This window comes from Pseudophryne corroboree, chromosome 3 (assembly GCF_028390025.1).
Source record: "Pseudophryne corroboree isolate aPseCor3 chromosome 3, aPseCor3.hap2, whole genome shotgun sequence".
In the NCBI taxonomy this organism is placed as follows: domain Eukaryota; kingdom Metazoa; phylum Chordata; class Amphibia; order Anura; family Myobatrachidae; genus Pseudophryne; species Pseudophryne corroboree.
This window is the reverse complement of record NC_086446.1, coordinates 709,879,222-709,900,363: the sequence shown is the minus strand read 5'-3', so window position 1 is coordinate 709,900,363 and position 21,142 is coordinate 709,879,222. Positions and strand designations below refer to the sequence as shown.

General features: G+C 41.9%; 1 non-coding gene and 1 pseudogene across 1 annotated transcript; both read right to left on the bottom strand.

Annotated features, from left to right (window-relative positions):
• Window positions 1-1,768: 1,768 nt before the first annotated feature.
• LOC134899680 (U2 spliceosomal RNA) lies at window positions 1,769-1,954 on the bottom strand. The gene has a single exon (XR_010173328.1). It is a non-coding gene; the product is annotated as a U2 spliceosomal RNA (small nuclear RNA).
• A 17,346-nt stretch (window positions 1,955-19,300) lies between these two features.
• On the bottom strand, window positions 19,301-19,470 carry LOC134899731 (U2 spliceosomal RNA; annotated as a pseudogene).
• Between the last annotated feature and the right edge of the window lie 1,672 nt (window positions 19,471-21,142).

The following is a 21,142-nucleotide window of genomic DNA, read 5'->3' as shown; positions in this document are numbered from 1 at the left end:
ATTCCTCTGTTGTAAACTACCTCTCACACTTGAGCAATACTGCCTCAGAAATGCTTGTATCACTGCTAAATCAGTAAATGGGTCAAACAGGTGTATAGTTAAAGGCCTTTCGTCACACATGGTCGGTATTAACTCCACACCTTCCATCACAGGATTATCAGCCTCTCTCCGCATCCTGGAAACAGCCTCCTCATATATCCCATATTCAATAAAAGTCACATCATAAAGATTCTGTGATGGAATCTCCTGAATACAATAAATCTCCCTTCTTTGAACAGATAACAAGCCCTCCAACACCTCCTCCACCAGGTACCTTAATCCACCGTTTCCAGTACTCCTCGTGTTCCACACTCTACACGTATTCTTAATTCCCGACATTTTCCCAGGCCATCCACACAGGGACACCGCACAGCACCTGAAAAGGGGAAAAAACGCACTATCCCCCCTCGTTATCCTGGGGGCCCCTCCAAAGAAGGACCCCTGAATACCCCCTGGCCACGATACAAGATAGCAGCCAAAAGGCCGAGAAGCGATAACCCGAATATGGGCCGAGGGAGGTGCGCGGCCGAAACAAGATCTACAACCCATCATGGAGAATGACCCTCCCCCCACACGATCACTCTATACTATCTGTAGATTGACTTGACTTTTGGCGGCGGTGGCGACCCCAGCAAAGAAGGAGAAATCCGGACTGACAAGCAAGCAGGCACCCAGGCGCGCGCAACCACATTCCATCACTCACTCCTGCATTGTGCGTTTTTTCTCCTTCTCTTGCTGACTGGCTGGCTGATGCACAATCAATTGCATTTGGTCCGCCTCCGACAACCACACCCACCAGACGTCTGCCGCCCGTCTGTCCCTGGCTCCGTGCTTATCACACTTACACAATGCTATGCACTTCAATCAATTAAGCAGTGGGACATTCATTCTTCAATGGAAGGTTCCCTGGTTGTTGTTGCGTTGAACCTTTCCATGAAAATACGATTGTTTCAAAAAGCCCGTCCATCCTAGCAGATTTCAATTTTTCACTACAGTGGGAGGGCTCTGTGATGTCATCATGATGCGTCCACTGTGATGTCATCATTATGCGTCACATGTGATGTCATCATTATGCGACACACGTGATATCACAATGTGCTTGGCTGTACGGACTGCATTTGCTTGGCTTGCTTACTGACATCCACTTGAGGGAGACACACACCAAGAGATAGATGCAGCATATACATACTGCAGAGGTTGTTCCTTTACTGCCTCTACAGCAAACATCCACACGGACTCCTGCAGCCAGCGTGGACACCGCCACAAAAATAAAAATTCTTTCCAAACGAGACCAGATCGAAAAGCCAAGCAGAAGGATGATAATAATAGTAAGTTCTAAATTTTGTAATTGATTTCAAAGTGGGAATGCTTGTTCGTTCGCACTAAGTTAGCATTCAGGAATTAGGCCTACATAGGCCTCACATCCAAATGGTCCCCCAGCATTTAAATTTGCCCTGTGTAGAAGGAGGGAATTCAATGGAGACAAGAAGTAGACGCAAAACAAGACTCCACACAGTAGTTTTCATGTGCTTTTATTCATTTTATTCATACATTGTAGCATTTTGCAAGGAAAAGCAACGCTTGAAGACAATTTTGCAACAGTGTAAGCCTGCTTGCAAAATCACCCCCCCAAATCCAGGAGTTTAACAATCCTATGCTGCAAGAACTTTACAAATCCTGGGGAAAAGCTAAGAAGTTGTCACTAATCTATTTTTGGAATACAGAATAGGAAAGGTGCACCGGTCCCGGAGGTACTGCAATACCAGGTCAATGCGTGGAGTGGACAGAGCAAGCTCTTCTTCCATCTCCATGTTCTAAAAATCCATTTAATATATGGCCCCCAGATAGGGGGCGTATCAGATATTAAACTGATAAGAACAGATATTTTTTTTTTAACCATCAAAGGTTGAATTATCAAGCACACACTGTCCAAAAGAAAAGTTAACTGTTTTTTTTTTTACTTGAAGCCCGAGGTGCGGTGCTCCATCACCCAGTGTCTGTGCCAAACGTGCTGGGGGCATAGGTACTTGGACCCTCTCCCAAAGGAGAAGGGCCCCGTTACTCCCCTACCCCTCAGAGCCAAAAGGCCTACTGAGGGGAAAAAGGGACTGTGGGTCCCCCCTTGCCGAAGCGCAGAGGGACCCTCGTGTGTCCCCAGGGTTGGCCGAAGCTTCCCCCTGGGGACCGAAAACTGCGTCTGGTCCTCCCCCCGTGGAGAGGACCTCAGCAACGTAGGAGAGTGGGTGGCCCATAAGGGTCTCACCTAAACCCCAAAACGAAAAACGTGTACGTGACAAACGAAACAAAAATAAGTGCTGTGCTTTTTCAATCAAAAAAAATAAATAATAAATAAGCCCCAGCCAAAAGGCCAGGGAGGGGGTATAAAAAATTGTCCTTGCCCTAGCCAAAAGGCCAGGGCAAAGGATAAAGTGCGCCAGAAGTTGGGTTAGTGACAGTGCTCGTGCCATTAAAGTGCAAGCCAGGATCAGGAATGACATCCACGATAATTCAAAAGGTTTAATTTAAAAGTTCATAAAACAACAATCTGCACATGCACCTTGAAAAAGACCCAAGTGGTCGAAACGCCGTTGGTGAAACCAGGCAGTGAGTTTTCATTATTCTTTTAAATATTTTGTTCTTTTTATGGGATACCACCTTTGAAGTATGCCTAGCATGACAGTACTGGTTTAAAACCGGATTACATCAGTTTTTTGTCTATTATATCTGACCTGCATGTTTTTGTACAAACCAGAGAGTGGGAACCACATAGAAAAATATCAGATTGTTGTTTTATGAACTTTTAAATTAAACCTTTTGAATTATCGTGAATGTCATTCCTGATCCTGGCTTGAAAGATACCTTTATACGTGGGAACAATCCCCCTCCAAAGTGAGTAGGGTACGTTATTTGGAGTAGCTTCCTTTCTGCCTTATATCATCACGTGGGATACAGCATTAAAAGATACCTTTATACACTTGTTCTTATCCATTTTGATGTGAGTTTCGGTACGTCCACGAATATCGGTGGAGCGGTGGCGAGATACTATCCTCATCTACTATCAAATTGGGTCCGGCACTTTAGGCTTTCTTTTTCTGGACACTTATAGGCTATTCAATTAGTGTTCAAAGCAATACCACCTATGTGTACTATCTCTCTTTTTTTCATGTTTGATATCTGGATATCATGAGACAATTCAAAGAGTGATCATCCAAAAGGACACCATAACATGTGATGTATATCAAAATTTATTTGCTCTGTTATCGCCTTTGATCTACCCTCTCACTGTTTTTTTGTTGATTATTGTTTTGATCTGTTATTTGGACGGATCCGTTGAGGATCTAGATTGGGCTGATCACCTTTTGCGCCAGGAATTTACACTACTGTGTTTTTATTGTATCAGAACCTTTCTCACCTCTTCCACACTAACATCACACATCAAACAATCCTTCTCATCCTCCCTAACCTTATCACTCAACACACTTAACACTTCACTCACCATACTATTATCACATTCTCTCCTTTTATACCATTCTCTATAAAAATCTTCAACCACACCCATCATATCATTACCACTCACCTCTCTCTCATCTTTCCCAATCACACTATTCATCTTTCCGACCCTGACACACTTTCTTAAAGAAAAACCTCAAACACGTCTCATCATTCTCCATCTTTTCAACCTTTGCACTAAACACAAGCTCTCTCCCTTTCGCATACATATATTTCTTCATAACTTCTCTTTCATGCCTAATCTCATCACACACATCTACACCCAAGTCCCTCAAATGATACAAATACTGCAACCTTTTATTAGCATCCTCATACTCTCTTCTTCTCTTCTGAGCCAATCTACATCCCCATTTCTTGAAAAAAACTTTCACTCTCTCTTTCACCCAGTCCCACCAACACAAGATATTCTCAAACTCACTCTTCCTACACACACACCTCTCATACATACTCTTAAAACACCTTTTCACATCCTCATCTTCCAACAAACTACTATTCAACTTCCATACCCGCACCCATACCTCACATCCGACTTCCCTTCCACAACAAACTCAACATATTCATGGTCTGAAAACCCAACTTTCCTTTGTTTATACCCACTCCCTCCTAACCCCTTTGAAATAAAAACATAATCTAACCTAAAAGCAGACCTCCCACTGTCCGCCCAATATGTTACTGGCGGCGGTCTTATCTTACATAAATCAACAAAATCCGACAACACAAAATCGTCAATCATTTGCTTCAACATATTCCCCGTAACGTCAATTTGACTCACTCCCACCCCAAAACCTATACCCTTATTAATAACACAATTAAAGTCCCCAACTAAAATAATAGGAATCCTTCCTGGAATAAATAACTTAATCTTCTCAAAAAAAAACTTTCTATAATTTTTATCTGCTGGGGCATATATGTTCACTAACCTGAACCTCCATCCCCTATAAACCAAAATTAGCATGATACAGCGCCCCACTTCAACTTCAACAACTTTTTCAACCACCACCTCCCTATTTCTAATTAACACACCCACCCCATCATTTTTATTACACCTAGACCCAGACCAAACACAATTTTCAAAATTACCCTCTTTTTTCCTTAAAGACCCCTCAAAACCACCCTCCTGCAAAGATATAATATCATCCCTATAGGACCATAACTCATCCAGTACAGCAGATCTTCTAGCCGCATTTTTAATAGGTCTGGAATTTGTAGACAAATAGTACGAAATTATATCATCAAACCGTCCTTAGGCGCCACAGAAAATCCACACATAGAACATATGTTCCAGAGCTCGTCTGCAGTGCTTAATCTTCCTCCAACATGCAAATGAAAAGAAAGCACACAATAGTGTAACACCATCACATCCACTATATATTATATGGAATATTTCAAATGGGATCCGTACCATGTATAAAGTCTACCCTTTGTAGACAAATGGGGCATGTATTGATATAGATGAACTCTTTCAATAGTTTTTCACTTCTTCTTACATGCGTCTCCACAACGTTGAATAATCATAAAAATAGTAAAAACAGATAATAGTGTAATACTGTTTATTAGCATAAAACATAAAAGTAGAGGAGTAGCTGGACTCTCACCATAAGATAGCGGATATAAGGCAGTTTGTAAATAAAACCAGGCGTCCCCAGCACCTTAAACCTCCGTCTCTGGATCCTTCCCAGACTCCCCAAAACGTCCACACAAGTCAGCCAACGCGTTTCAATACTTTGCAGTATCTTTCTCAAGGCATACAAATCATCTATCTGGGTTGTCTATATATACCCCTCTCAATATTGTGTAAAATGGATAATTGAAAAAACTATTTCCAGACATGGATTCACTGACCACTAATTCCTATGACATTCTCCTAACAGTAAGTTCATTCCTAATGTCCATTTCGACTCTTCCACTTTGTTTCAGATGACCTGTGTTGGCGCCAAACCGTTCTCCCGTCTTTTTACTCCGGAAGTCACCTGACTTCCGCATTTGCGTTCCACCAGCTTAACTTCCGGTGACGTCACTTCCGGTAAAATCCCGTTTGTGCGTTCCAACTTCGGGACTTTCATTTCGAGTGTCTCCGGACCTCCCACACACTTATGTATATATATAGAGGGATAGCATCCTTTGATTATTTGTGGTTTAGCGTGGCCATCTTAATGTGGATTTGGTCTGGACGTTATTCACATAAAGTAAAAACGGAAAAGATATAAATCATTAAAAACAATTAAAAACGTATATTAAAAACGTATATTAAAACAGATATGTTAATTATAAAAAATTATAAAAACCACTTAATTTCGAAATCTTTATTGATACCCATAGGAGACAATGTGTTGAAGTGATATATCATATTCATCTCACACTTTGCTAATTTGGTAGCAATAAGACCCCCCCTTGCGTCTGAAGTTACTTTTCTTAAAACATAAAAAATTTTGATACCATTAATATCACAATTATGTGCATCCTTAAAGTGCTTTGATAGTGCATGTGTATCAAGGCCTATCCGGATGTTCCTAAGATGCTCTCCTAGTCGTACTTTGAATGCCCTACTTGTTCTCCCTATATAAAATTTACTACATTGGCATTCAATAGCATATATCACATTGAAGGAGGGACACGTTAAAAAGTCAATGATTTTATGTTTTTTCCCATTGATCTCTATTTCGGTCAATTTGTTCCCAAAGGAATTGGGGACCTGTTTACAGCCATTACAACTCCCACACCTAAAAAAGCCTTTGGATAAAACATTCCCTTTATTGGGTGAAGATGGGCAGAGACTCCTAACTAATTTAGTCCTTAAGTTCGGAGCTCTCCTAAAAATACAATTGGGATTATCTGGTAACTCTTTACCTATAATTGGATCCTTCTTAAGGATCTTCCAATGTTTTTTAATGACTTTTTTAACCTGATGATGCTGTGAAGTGTAGTTGGTAATAAAAGACCACTTAAAACCATCCTCTTTGTTATTATTCTTCTTTTCCACTTTTTTTAATAAATCCTTCCTTTCCATGGAATCTACTTTATTTAGGGAATCTTTTATCGTCTTTTCATCATATCCACTATTCCTAAAATTGGATGACATTTCCTCAGCTTGAGATAAAAAGATATCCCTGTCCGTGCAATTTCTTTTTACCCTCTTAAATTGGCTTATGGGTATTGTTTCCAACCACCTTTTATGGTGACAACTTTCGACATCTATATATGTACTAGAGTCAGTGGGTTTCACATAATTCTTTGTTTTCACCGTTCCATCTTCAATGTATATAGTCAAATCCAAAAAATTAACTGTTAGTTGACTTTTTTCGAAGGTGAGGACAATGTTGAAATCATTGGTATTTAAATACACACAAAATTCCTCCAACTCCTCCGTACTACCTGCCCAAACAAAAATACAAGGGAAAAAGAAAAAGAAGAGTTTTAGAAGAAAAAAAGGCACATCCTCAGAATCCAAAAAAGATGAAAAGAAGGGGACAAAGATATTTAATCTAAGCACACATGTTTTGTTAGAAGCTGAGAGATCGCTTCTAGAGAAAGGTCTCAAATTTTGTCCTTCCACAAGGGTAGACCAGTTTGGCATTTTTGTGGATGTGCAAAAATTTGTGAGAAAGCTCACCTTAAAGAAGTTTTTTAGTCTAAAGGCCAGTGATGAGATAGTCCAGGAACTAGCTTAGACCACTCCCTTTAGACCCAGATCGACTTTTTTCCCTTCTCATCTAAAGGGGTGTTTCATAGAATCTTTTGGTTCCCTGGTGATAGACGACCTACAGAAATTGGATACAGGTCATATCACAAGTAATTTAAGTTTTAAGGAGAGGAAGGCCCTTAAAGATCTAACCACAAATAAGGGATTGGTCATAAAACCGGCGGATAAGGGGGGAGGAATTGTATTGTTTGACATAAAGGATTATGAAGCCATCATTTATCAATTGTTAGAAGATAAGGACACATACAGGAAAGCGAGAGGTGATCCCACAAAAAAGATGGCTTTGACTCTGAAGGGGATAATAGACTCATATGAGAAAAAGGGTGTAATAACTAAAAAAGAGTCTGAATTTTTGTGTATAGAAGACCCCAAGATCCCCACTATATACATTCTCCCCAAAGTACACAAGAACCCACTTCAACCACCGGGGAGACCAATTGTCTCCGGAGTGGAGTCCTTATCTGCCAACCTCTCCCAATTCATTGATTTTTATTTACAACCCCTTGTGGTAACAAATAGATCTCATTTAAGGGATACCACGGAGGCCCTTCAATTTTTAGATAGCATACAGTGGAAAGAAAATTATCATATTATTACAGCGGACGTTTGTTCGCTTTATACTATAATTGATCACGGCCAGGGGATTGAAGCAGTAAAAAGGAAATTAAGGACGTCAACTCTTAACTCAAATCTTCAGGCATTTTTGATTGAGGGAATCGAATTTATACTATTTAATAACTATTTCACCTTTAAGGGGGATTTTTTTGTCCAAAAACGGGGGACAGCCATGGGCACCAGGTTCGCCCCAAGCTATGCGAACATATTTATGGACGCATGGGAAGCTGAGAAAGTTTGGGATAACAATCCCTTTGGGGCAAACCTGGTGTCCTGGCGAAGGTACATAGACGATATTATTTTTGTTTGGGCAGGTAGTACGGAGGAGTTGGAGGAATTTTGTGTGTATTTAAATACCAATGATTCCAACATTGTCCTCACCTTCGAAAAAAGTCAACTAACAGTTAATTTTTTGGATTTGACTATATACATTGAAGATGGAACGGTGAAAACAAAGAATTATGTGAAACCCACTGACTCTAGTACATATATAGATGTCGAAAGTTGTCACCATAAAAGGTGGTTGGAAACAATACCCATAAGCCAATTTAAGAGGGTAAAAAGAAATTGCACGGACAGGGATATCTTTTTATCTCAAGCTGAGGAAATGTCATCCAATTTTAGGAATAGTGGATATGATGAAAAGACGATAAAAGATTCCCTAAATAAAGTAGATTCCATGGAAAGGAAGGATTTATTAAAAAAAGTGGAAAAGAAGAATAATAACAAAGAGGATGGTTTTAAGTGGTCTTTTATTACCAACTACACTTCACAGCATCATCAGGTTAAAAAAGTCATTAAAAAACATTGGAAGATCCTTAAGAAGGATCCAATTATAGGTAAAGAGTTACCAGATAATCCCAATTGTATTTTTAGGAGAGCTCCGAACTTAAGGACTAAATTAGTTAGGAGTCTCTGCCCATCTTCACCCAATAAAGGGAATGTTTTATCCAAAGGCTTTTTTAGGTGTGGGAGTTGTAATGGCTGTAAACAGGTCCCCAATTCCTTTGGGAACAAATTGACCGAAATAGAGATCAATGGGAAAAAACATAAAATCATTGACTTTTTAATGTGTCACTCCTTCAATGTGATATATGCTATTGAATGCCAATGTAGTAAATTTTATATAGGGAGAACAAGTAGGGCATTCAAAGTACGACTAGGAGAGCATCTTAGGAACATCCGGAAAGGCCTTGATACACATGCACTATCATAGCACTTTAAGGATGTACATAATTGTGATATTAATGGTATCAAAATTTTTTATGTTTTAAGAAAAGTAACTTCAGACGCAAGGGGGGGTCTTATTGCTACCAAATTAGCAAAGTGTGAGATGAATATGATATATCACTTCAACACATTGTCTCCTATGGGTATCAATAAAGATTTCGAAATTAAGTGGTTTTTATAATTTTTTATAATTAACATATCTGTTTTAATATACGTTTTTAATATACGTTTTTAATTGTTTTTAATGATTTATATCTTTTCCGTTTTTACTTTATGTGAATAACGTCCAGACCAAATCCACATTAAGATGGCCACGCTAAACCACAAATAATCAAAGGATGCTATCCCTCTATATATATATACATAAGTGTGTGGGAGGTCCGGAGACACTCGAAATGAAAGTCCCGAAGTTGGAACGCACAAACGGGATTTTACCGGAAGTGACGTCACCGGAAGTTAAGCTGGTGGAACGCAAATGCGGAAGTCAGGTGACTTCCGGAGTAAAAAGACGGGAGAACGGTTTGGCGCCAACACAGGTCATCTGAAACAAAGTGGAAGAGTCGAAATGGACATTAGGAATGAACTTACTGTTAGGAGAATGTCATAGGAATTAGTGGTCAGTGAATCCATGTCTGGAAATAGTTTTTTTCAATTATCCATTTTACACAATATTGAGAGGGGTATATATAGACAACCCAGATAGATGATTTGTATGCCTTGAGAAAGATACTGCAAAGTATTGAAACGCGTTGGCTGACTTGTGTGGACGTTTTGGGGAGTCTGGGAAGGATCCAGAGACGGAGGTTTAAGGTGCTGGGGACGCCTGGTTTTATTTACAAACTGCCTTATATCCGCTATCTTATGGTGAGAGTCCAGCTACTCCTCTACTTTTATGTTTTATGCTAATAAACAGTATTACACTATTATCTGTTTTTACTATTTTTATGATTATTCAACGTTGTGGAGACGCATGTAAGAAGAAGTGAAAAACTATTGAAAGAGTTCATCTATATCAATACATGCGCCATTTGTCTACAAAGGGTAGACTTTATACATGGTACGGATCCCATTTGAAATATTCCATATAATATATAGTGGATGTGACGGTGTTACACTATTGTGTGCTTTCTTTTCATTTGCATGTTGGAGGAAGATTAAGCACTGCAGACGAGCTCTGGAACATATGTTCTATGTGTGGATTTTCTGTGGCGCCTAAGGACGGTTTGATGATATAATTTCGTACTATTTGTCTATTTTGGATGCAAGGTGACATCCCTTTATCATAGAATAGTCCTTTCAGGCTGCCTATCAGCGCATATAGGTATCTTCTTTTTGTTTAAACTGGAATTTGTAGACCCTATAGCCAATGTATGGCTGGCCGAATGAAAAGAACCAGGTGGCATACTTTATCCGAAATCTTAATGTCCCCTTCATCCAGGACCACCAGATTGGGACACCTCCATCGACTCTCTCACGTCTCCTCCTCCACCTCCTTCCCCTAAAAAAGACACATTCTGACCAGGGGGGGAACCGCACAGGGCTAGCACTCAAGTCCATAACCTAATGATGCACATCCTCATCTTCAGCACCTGCAATGCGAGGCTTCTTGCAGGTACCAGCACCCTCCTGACCCTCACTCCTACGTACCAGCAGGGAAGCCTCAGTGTCATCTGACAAATTCACTCCTTTATCCCTAAGACACTCATAGGACTCAGAGGCAGACTCCGACATCAACTCCGGACTGGCTATCCTAGGCACCTTACCACCGTTAGGCGTTAGGCTGCCAGAGGAGCTGCTAGAATCCTCCTCCAGCACAACACACACAGCGGGGCTTCTACTTACAGCGCTGCGCTGCACAGGCACTGCGCTCACAGACTGACTCTCAGCGCTCCCACCCGCCGGCGGGCTGCCAATCACCGCCGCCCGCACAGGCACTTGCGGCTGACCCTGCACTTGCGGCATCTCCTCTCCGCTCCTGCACTCCATCACCATGCTCCTGTACTAATTGAGCACCTGGCGCGTCAGAGAGCCCCGGGGCAGCCGCAGGCACATAACTCTTCCGTGCCCCGCACTGCGCCTGATACTCTGCCGACCCCGGGCAATTCCTACAGGTATGTCCCGCTAGCCAACATAGGTCACAGGTTCTGAGCTCAGGACAGCCACCAGCCATATGTCCCTCTTTTTTACAGTTCCTGCAGCAAGAGAATTTATTTTTGCAATCCTCCTGCTTGTGCCCATAGTCAAAGCACCTTCTACAATACAGGGGTTGCTCCGGATAGAACAGAAAGCCTCTGCTCCCATCCACAGTGAAATTAGTAGGAGGGTGCATGATACCCCCAATCCCCTCCTCACACCTCTTAAAACGCACAAAGAATTTCACTTTGCCATTAAAGATACCAAGCACATTGTTCAGCCTGAACCCCCCCCCCCCCTAACGTGAGTACAATATCTGTACAGGAACCTCTCAATAAGTTGAACCTCCTGAAAGGGGTTATAGAGGTGCACAGTCACAGGAATCTCCCTATAAGAAAAAAAGGGGAGTGACCTTGATTCCCTCCAAATCTGGAGTTCCCGCTCTTTCCCTTAGCTTTTCAAACACCCTAATACAGGCATCATAATCTCGAAAGGAAACATCATACAGGCCTTGCTTGGGAAAGTCCTGGATGCAGAAGATTTCAGACTTCATGTCCACGCCAATCACATTAGCCAAGAGGTCCTGTCCAATTTCATTCAGACGAATGGCATCCCTCATCTAAGCAGCAACCTTCAGTCGAATGGTGTTCTTCAGCCCTTGAACTGCCATAATGCAGAAAAACTGACACGCCGATCCCTCCTCTCCAGCTAGGGGCCCTGGAATAGGACCCCCACACACCAACCTTCTGGCAAGACCTCCAACTTTTTTTTTTTTTTCTTTACTTGAAGCCCGAGGTGCGGTGCTCCATCACCCAGTGTCTGTGCCAAACGTGCTGGGGGCATAGGTACTTGGACCCTCTCCCAAAGGAGAAGGGCCCCGTTACTCCCCTACCCCTCAGAGCCAAAAGGCCTACTGAGGGGAAAAAGGGACTGTGGGTCCCCCCTTGCCGAAGCGCAGAGGGACCCTTGTGTGTCCCCAGGGTTGGCCGAGGCTTCCCCCTGGGGACCGAAAACTGCGTCTGGTCCTCCCCCCGTGGAGAGGACCTCAGCAACGTAGGAGAGTGGGTGGCCCATAAGGGTCTCACCTAAACCCCAAAACGAAAAACGTGAACGTGACAAACTAAACAAAAATAAGTGCTGTGCGTATATAAATAAATAAGCCCCAGCCAGAAGGACGGGGAGGGGGTATAAAAAATTGTCCTTGCCCTAGCCAAAAGGCCAGGGCAAAGGATAAAGTGCGCCAGAAGTTGGGGTGTGACTGTGCTAGTGCTCTCAAAGTGCATAGGCGTCCCGCACCAGTGCAAATTAAGGCACCCTTAGGATTCTCACCCTAAGGGCACATGTCACCTCGAGGTTCGAAGCAGCTCCCGGCCTCTTAGCCAGACCAAGCTTTGTACCTGCTCTATGCCAGGGTCCACCCCCAGTACGAGAGTAGATACTAAACCAGGCTGTTCCCGATCCAACGTAAGGTACTGTTAGATCTTACGAAGTAGGGATACATCCGCCCAGTTTTTCTCCACTCTCGACCAGGGGCCCGCCACACCCCAGCACGGTACTCCACAGGATGTTTCTCCATTCCACATCTAGGAACCTCTCACGCTCCTAGTGTAAGAACAGGTACTCCACCCTGTGTTTCCCTCGAGCAGATTTTTTTTTTTTTTTTAAAAAGCTTTCGCTTAATAGCCAACGGCTATAATCATTTTAACGTTCTTTGCGAAAAACTTTTTTTAAATCATCATACTGGTTTCATCTTTTTTATCAATCAAAAAGTGTATATATAAACTTACATAATCACTAAAAAAACTAAACCTCTTCCACCTCCCATCTTATCCTCATCTAAATAACAAAAATTATTCAAACTTAACCACATGCATCCATTTCTTCACCTTCCACACACCTTCCGCATCAAAACCACCACCGCCATCTCTATCCACTAAATAACATATATACAATTTTCCTAACACCATTCTAATACAATCATTCACACTCCATTCTTCTTTCTTGTACACATACATATTTCTTGCATTCCATAACACTTCCATAACACACGACATTAACAACCACATCAATCTTTCCTGTATCTTCCCTTTCACTCCCAACCCAAACATAGCCAACCTCCATGAAATTACATTCACTCCACACAATTCCTTACATAACCCACTTAAATTTCTCCATAGTTTCCTTGCAAACCCACAACTCCATATTACATGCATAATCGTTTCATTCGCACCACACCCTTCTCTAGGACAATCTTCCATTCTCACCAGATCCCTCTTCTTCTGCACTACTCTCACCGGCAAAATCCCTTGCATACTCATCCATACCACATCTTTCTGCTTATTAGACATTCCTTTCATCCCTATTTTCTTCCATACACAAGATGCCTCTTTCGACCGCAAATAATCAATATTACATACATTATCTCTCTCTAAACACATTCATAACTTTCCTACATTTGCCATAATCATTCATACTTACACCTAACAAATCATTTTTCCTTATAAACTTCTCTACATACTTATACCATATTGGACAACTGAAGGCCATTGGCACATTTAAAGTTCTTTTCATCCATTTTAATCCACATAACATCCATCCAGCCAAATACCTAGTCATCCATGCAGCCTTACTTTGTTTACCCAACATTCTCACCACTTGCGCTATATAATTCACACCCAAAAATCTTTCCACATCTGGGAAACCTAAACCCCCCTTATCCCTCATTTTCACCACATCCTCACGTTTCAATCTCTCCATTTTACATCCCCACAAAAATAAAAACATCATCCTCACAATTTTACGCAAAATTCCATACGGAGGTGGAAACACACATGCCACAAAAAGCAAAATCGGCAAAATTACACTTTTAACAATCACAATCTTCCCAGTCAATGTCAACTCTCTCATCCTCCAAAAATTTAATTTTCTCTCAATCTTATCACTACATTCTTTCCAACTTTCTGTCCCCTTCAAATCCTCTTTAAATACCACCCCCAAAATTTTTAACCCATTCTGCACACACTAAACCCCATTCATCCTCATATCACTCCCCCCAAAATTCTTACATTTACTTTTCTCCCAATTTATTTTAAAAGCAGCTGCATTGCAAAAAAACCCAATTAATAATTGTACCCTATTCAATGCAGCTTGACTCAAACATACCACAACCACATCATCCATATATCCAAATACCTTAACCACTTGTCCACCACTACCTGGAATCAACACACCCCTCACCACTTTATCCAATCTTATCATTTGTAACAAAGGTTCTATCACGCATACAAACAACACAGGAGATAGAGGGCATCCCTGCCTAACCCCCGATTTAATCAACAGACTCTTACTTATATTCCCATTAACCATTACCCTACTTGATGCTTTATTATACAGACTCTTCACTTTCTCCACAAAACTCACAGGAAATCCCATTTTCAACAATACTTCAAACATAAAAACATGCGACACACGATCAAAAGCTTTCTCAAAATCTAAACTCACAACTGTACAACCCTGTTTTCTAGCCACACAATCACCTATAACATCTCTCAAAAGCCACAAATTATCATTCATCCTCCTATCCGGTATTGCACACACTTGATCTTCTGCTACAACTTGACTAATTATGTATCTTATTCTATTTGCTAACACCTTTGCATAAATTTTATAATCTACATTTAAAAACGTGATTGGTCTCCAGTTGCCCAATACTCTCTTATCTCCTTTTTTAAAAATCAACACCACCATTCCCTCACTCATTGATCCACTTATTTCCCCATTCATCCACATATATTTGCATACTTCCACAAAATCCTCCCCAATCACATCCCAACATTTTTTATACAGCTCAACTGGTAAACCATCCTTACCAGGAGTTTTATTCTCATTTGCTTCATTCATAGCAGCTACTACTTCTTTCTCATCAATCTCACACATTAAACACTCTTTCTCATCTCTATCAATCCCATCTTCAATCACACTTAACACTTCATCTACCATATCCCTCTGTCCCATTCTTTCTTCATACAATTCTCCATAAAACCTTTCTATTTCTTCCATCACTTTATCCCCACTCACCTCACTTCCATTCCTATCCAACATTGTCTCAATATCCTTTCTTCTATCACACATCTTTTTAAAGAAAAATCTAGTACAGCTCTCATTCTTTTCCATACATTCTACTTTAGCACGAAAAATTATCTCTTTCCCTCTCTTATTTAACATTTTATTCATCACATTCCTTTTCTCCATAATCTCATCTTCCACATCTATCCCAACCTCTCTTAATTTATACAAAAGATCCATTCTCCCACATACTTTCTCATACATTCTTCTTTCATCCTCCGCCTTTTTATAACCATACTATCTAAAAAAACACTCTCATTCTACCTTTCATCCAGTCCCACCATTCTCATATATTTAAAAATTCACTCTTTCTTCTCTTCCACACCACATACCTTTCTTTCAATTTAACCCTCACATCCTCAGCTTCTAACAATCTTGCATTCAATTTCCATACACCCTTACCATACATTCTGTCACTCCTAACATTAACCTTACACACTAAGCAATCATGATCAGAAAACGGTACCTTAACCTGATCCATACTCTCACATTCAATATCTTTCGCCACAAAAAAATAATCCAACCGCGACTCCACACCTCCTCTGTCTGCATGGTACGTTGGCGGTGGTGGTTTCCCCATACACACTTGCAACATCTGTTAAAGAAAAATCAGAAATAATTTGTTTTAATAACTTGCCAGTAATATCTATCCTGCTACTATTCCGTCCTGTTCTTCCACCTTCTTCTATCACACAATTTAAATCTCCCGCTATTATTATGGGAATTCTTCCTGGCAAAAAAAATTTCAATTTCTCAAAAAAATCTTTCCTCTTATTTTTACATACATCTGCATAAATACATACCACTCTTACCCTACATCCCTTATATTTAATCTGCACCATTAAACACCTTCCCTGTTCAATTATTTTATAATTTTCCACTTTAACATCTTTATTACTAATTAACACCCCCACTCCATCATTCCTATTCCCCGTTGTACCAGACCAATAACATTCACCACTCTCCCACTCATCTTTTTTTATCGGTTCTGATAATCCACACTCCTGTACACATACCACATCACCCCCCACCTTTTTTAAATAATCCAATATTGCTGCTCTTCTATATTTACGTTTCATTAATCTAACATTAACTGAAATTATTTTTAAAGATATAGTATTATCCATTTATGATGATAGCACACATCTATCTAAACATAAAGACATTTTCTATAGAATGCTGTAACTGACCATCATCCGTCTTCATAACTCCTTTGCCCGGCAAACATCTCCACATTTGTTTCTTTAGTCCCGAACATGTTAGGTGTCTCTGGAGAGGAGACACTAACAAAACTGCTCGGACTTGATACACTGTCCATAGCTTCTTCCAGCAATTGCAATGCATCATCTTCCACACGGGTTTTTTTTGCCACCCGATCTTCTTGTTCCTCTTTCCTCAATTTATCTGGTGCAGGCTCATCCCTCTCACTGGATGGATACTCTATTTGCATCATAGCAGTAACCTCCGGACTGTCAAATTCCTCTATATTAGCAGTGCCCCTCACCTCCTCACTCTCTGCATACTGCCGCAACTTATCTTCTACAACATCAGCCAGAGGCCCGATCCCCAGAGCCTGGGCATTCTCTAACTTAGGGGCCTGCACTGCCTTCTGCACAGTCACATGTGAGCTGGCCTCACCTTGCACCAGCTGCTGCACCACAGGTGCTGTCTGCACCTTCTTGCCACCATGCACTACCCTTTCCATCCCCTCCTTTCTCAGTCCTTTCGGCAGTGCAGACTGGGAACTGCCCCCTGCTACTGACAAGTCAATAGCCTTAACAGCCTACCTTCGTGCTGCCCGATGCTCCCTTTCTTCCCTTTCTTCAATACATCGGGGCCCTTCCTCCTGCCTTTTCCGTACAAACACATCACAGTTTCTGTAAGTGTGGCCAGGAACCCCACACAAATCACATGTTCTTTCCTCTGGGCAATCTTTTGCCTCATGCCCTTCCTCCTTGCACATACTGCAGACTTTGTCTTTAGTACAGTCTTCCTTAGTATGGCCATATTCTTGGCATTTCCTGCAAAACCTGGGCTGGCCTGGATAAAAAAAGGTACCCCCTGTCTTTTCCAATAGAAAAGTTTGCAGGGGGGTGTCTGACTCCCCCAATACATGATTTGTCCTCCTTTATTGTACACCAATACCTTGTTTTTGCGTTATATACTCCAAACTCATTCCTGAGTTTCTCTCCTCCTTTCACCTCAGAACAGTAACGATACAAAAAGGTTTTCACAAAATCAGAGTTAACCCAAGGGTTGTACATATGCACCGTAATAGGTACCTCATGAGAAGAAAAAAGGGGGGTCATGAGGATGCCTCGCATTTCATACTCAAAAACTTTGCTTTTCAACAGTTCATAAACTCTTAAAACAGTGTTCTCATCATGAAAAGTAACGTCGTAATTACCTTGTCCCGGAAAATCTTGAATGCAAAACAGGTCATCCTTTACCTTTACCTTAGCCAAGCCCATCAAAATTTCTCTGACAACATGCCATAATCCACGTGTATTCCTGTATTCCAACGTCACCGAAAAATGGATGGTATTCTTCAAAGCCATGATGCTTCCTCCAATACTCCAGGCAAATGTCCGGCAGCGATCCCTCCTCGACGTCCCAGGGGTCCCACGGAAGGACCCCCAAACTCAAACCCTCCGGCCCAGACCAAGGCAATAAACCCTGATCTGAGCCAAAAGGCCGAGAAGCGATAACCCAAATATGGGCCGAGGGAGGCGCACGGCCGAAACAAGATCTACAACCCATCATGGAGAATGACCCTCCCCCCACACGATTACTCTATACTATCTGTAGATTGACTTAACTTTTGGCAGCGGCGACGACCCCAGCAAAGAGGAAGGAGAAATCCGGACTGACAAGCAGGCAGGCACCCAGGCACGCGCAACCACATTCCATCACTCACTGCTGCATCGTGCGTTTTCTCTCCTTCTATTGCTGACTGACTGGCTGGCTGATGTACAATCATTTGCATTTGGTCCGCCTCCGACAACCACACCCACCAGACGTCTGCCGCCGGTCTGTCCCTGGCTCCGTGCTTATCACACTTACACAATGCTATGCACTTCAATCAATTAAGCAGTGGGACATTCATTCTTCAATGGAAGGTTCCCTGGTTGTTATTGCATTGAACCTTTCCATGAAAATAGGATTGTTTCAAAAAGCCCGTCCATCCTAGCAGATTTCAATTTTTCACTACAGTGGGAGGGCTCTGTGATGTCATCGTGATGCGTCCACTGTGATGTCATCATTATGCGACACACGTGATGTCATCATTATGCGACGCACATGATGTCACAATGTGCTTGGCTGTATGGACTGCATTTGCTCGGCTTGCTAGCTGACATCCACTTGAGGGAGACACACACCAGGAGATTGATGCAGCATATACATACTGCAGAGGTTGTTCCTTTACTGCCTCTACAGCAAACATCCACACGGACTCCTGCAGCCAGCGTGGACACCGCCACAAAAATAAAAATTATTTCCAAACGAGACCAGGTCGAAAAGCCAAGCAGAAGGATGATAATAATAGTAAGTTCTGAAATTTGGAATTGATTTCAAAGTGGCAATGCTTGTTCGTTCGCACTAAGTTAGCATTCAGGAATTAAGCCTACGTAGGCCTCACATCCAAATGGTCCCCCAGCATTTAAATTTGCCCTGTGTAGAAGGAGAGAATTCAATGGAGACAAGAAGTAGATGCAAAACAAGACTCCACACAGTAGTTTTCATGTGCTTTTATTCATTTTATTCATCCATTGTAGCATTTTGCAAGAAAAAGCCACGCTTGAAGACAATTTTGCAACAGTGTAAGCCTGCTAGCAAAATAACCCCCCCCAAATCCAGGAGTTTAACAATGCTATGCTGCAAGAACTTTACAAATCCTGGGGAAAAGCTAAGAAGTCGTCACTAATCTATTTTTGGAATACAGAATAGGAAAGGTGCACCGGTCCCGGAGGTACTGCAATACCGGGTCAATGCGTGGAGTGGACAGAGCAAGCTCTTCTTCCATCTCCCTGTTCTAAAAATCCATTTAATATATGGCCCCCAGATAGAGGGCGTATCAGATATTACACTGATAAGAACAGATTTTTTTATTTATTTATTTTTTTACTTGAACCCCGAGGTGCGGTGCTTCTTCACCCAGTGTCAGTAACCAAACGTGCTGGGAGCATAGGTTCTTAGACCCTCTCTGAAAGGAGAAGGGCCCCGTTACTCCCCTACCCCACAGAGCCAAAAGGCATACTGAGGGGAAAAAGGGACTGTGGGTCCCCCCTTGCCAAAGCGCAGAGGGACCCTCGTGTATCCCCAAGGTTGGCCAAAGCTTCCACCTGGGGATCAAAAACAGCCTTTGGCCCTCCCCAAAAGGAGAGGGCCTCGGCAACTAGGGGAGAGGGTGGCCCATAAGGGTCTCACCTATACCCCAAACAAAAAACCGAAACGTGACAAAACTATACAAAAATAAGTGCTAGTGTGTTACACAAGTGCAAAACACGTGCATAAATAAATAAGCCCCAGCCAGAAGGCCGGGGGGGGGGGGGGGGGGGCTGGTAGTAAAAAATGATCCTTGCCCTAGCCAAAAGGCCAGGGCAGAGGACAAAGGTGCAACAGAAGAGGGGAAGTGAATAGTGCAAAGTGCCATACTTGTGCATAGGTGGGCAGACATCACCAGTGCAGGTTCAGGCACCCCTGGCTCTTCCAGCACCAGGGGCACATATCACCTCGAGCTTCTAGTTGCTTACAACCTCTCAGCCAGACCAAGCTTCATACCTGCTCTGTGCCAGGGCCAACCCCCAGTACGAGAGTAGATACTAGACCAGACCGTTCTCCACTCCACATAAGGGCTTCCCCAAACCCCCACAAAGGTAGCAGATACTAAGCCTGGTTTTTCTCCACTCTCAAACCAGAGGCCTTGCCACACCCCAGAATGGTACTCCACAAGGTGTTTCTCCATTCCACATCTAGGAACCTCTCACGCTCCTAGTGTAAGAACAGGTACTCCACCTTGTGTTTCCCTCGAGCAGGGTTTTTTTTTTTACCACTCAGTTTTGAAATGCTCAAAAACACAAGGCAAGACAAGGCTTGATCTATTCATTCACGAGCAAATCCATCACATCACTTGTGGTATCCTTCTTCAAATAACAAAGCAAAAAAAAATAAGTTTTTTAACACTCAACTTACATTTACAAGATCTTTCCACTTTTTAAACTTCCATACCCCCTCCGCATCAACATTCCCTTTAGCTCTTATATCATACAAATAACAGACATACAGTGGGGTTCAAAAGTTTGGGCACCCCAGGCAAAAATTCATTTTAATGTGCAAAAAGAAGCCAAGGAAAGATGGAAAAATCTCCAAAAGGCATCAAATTACAGATTAGACATTCTAATCACATGTCAAAAAAAGTTTGATTTTATTTCCATCATTTACACTTTCAAAAGAACAGAAAACAAAAAATGGCATCTGCAAAAGTTTGGTCACCCTGCAGAGTTAATACCTTGTACTGCCCCCTTTGGCAAGTATCACAGCTTGTAAAAGCTTTTTGTAGCCAGCCAAGAGTCTTTCAATTCTTGTTTGAGGTATCTTCGCCCATTCTTCCTTACAAAAGTCTTCCAGTTCTTTGAGATTCCTGGGCTGTCTGTGACGCACTGCTCTTTTAAGGCCTATCCATAGATTTTCAATTATGTTGAGGTCAGGAGATTGTGAAGGCCATGGCAAAACCTTCAGTTTACGCCTCTTGATGTAATCCACCGTGGATTTTGAGGTGTGTTTAGGATC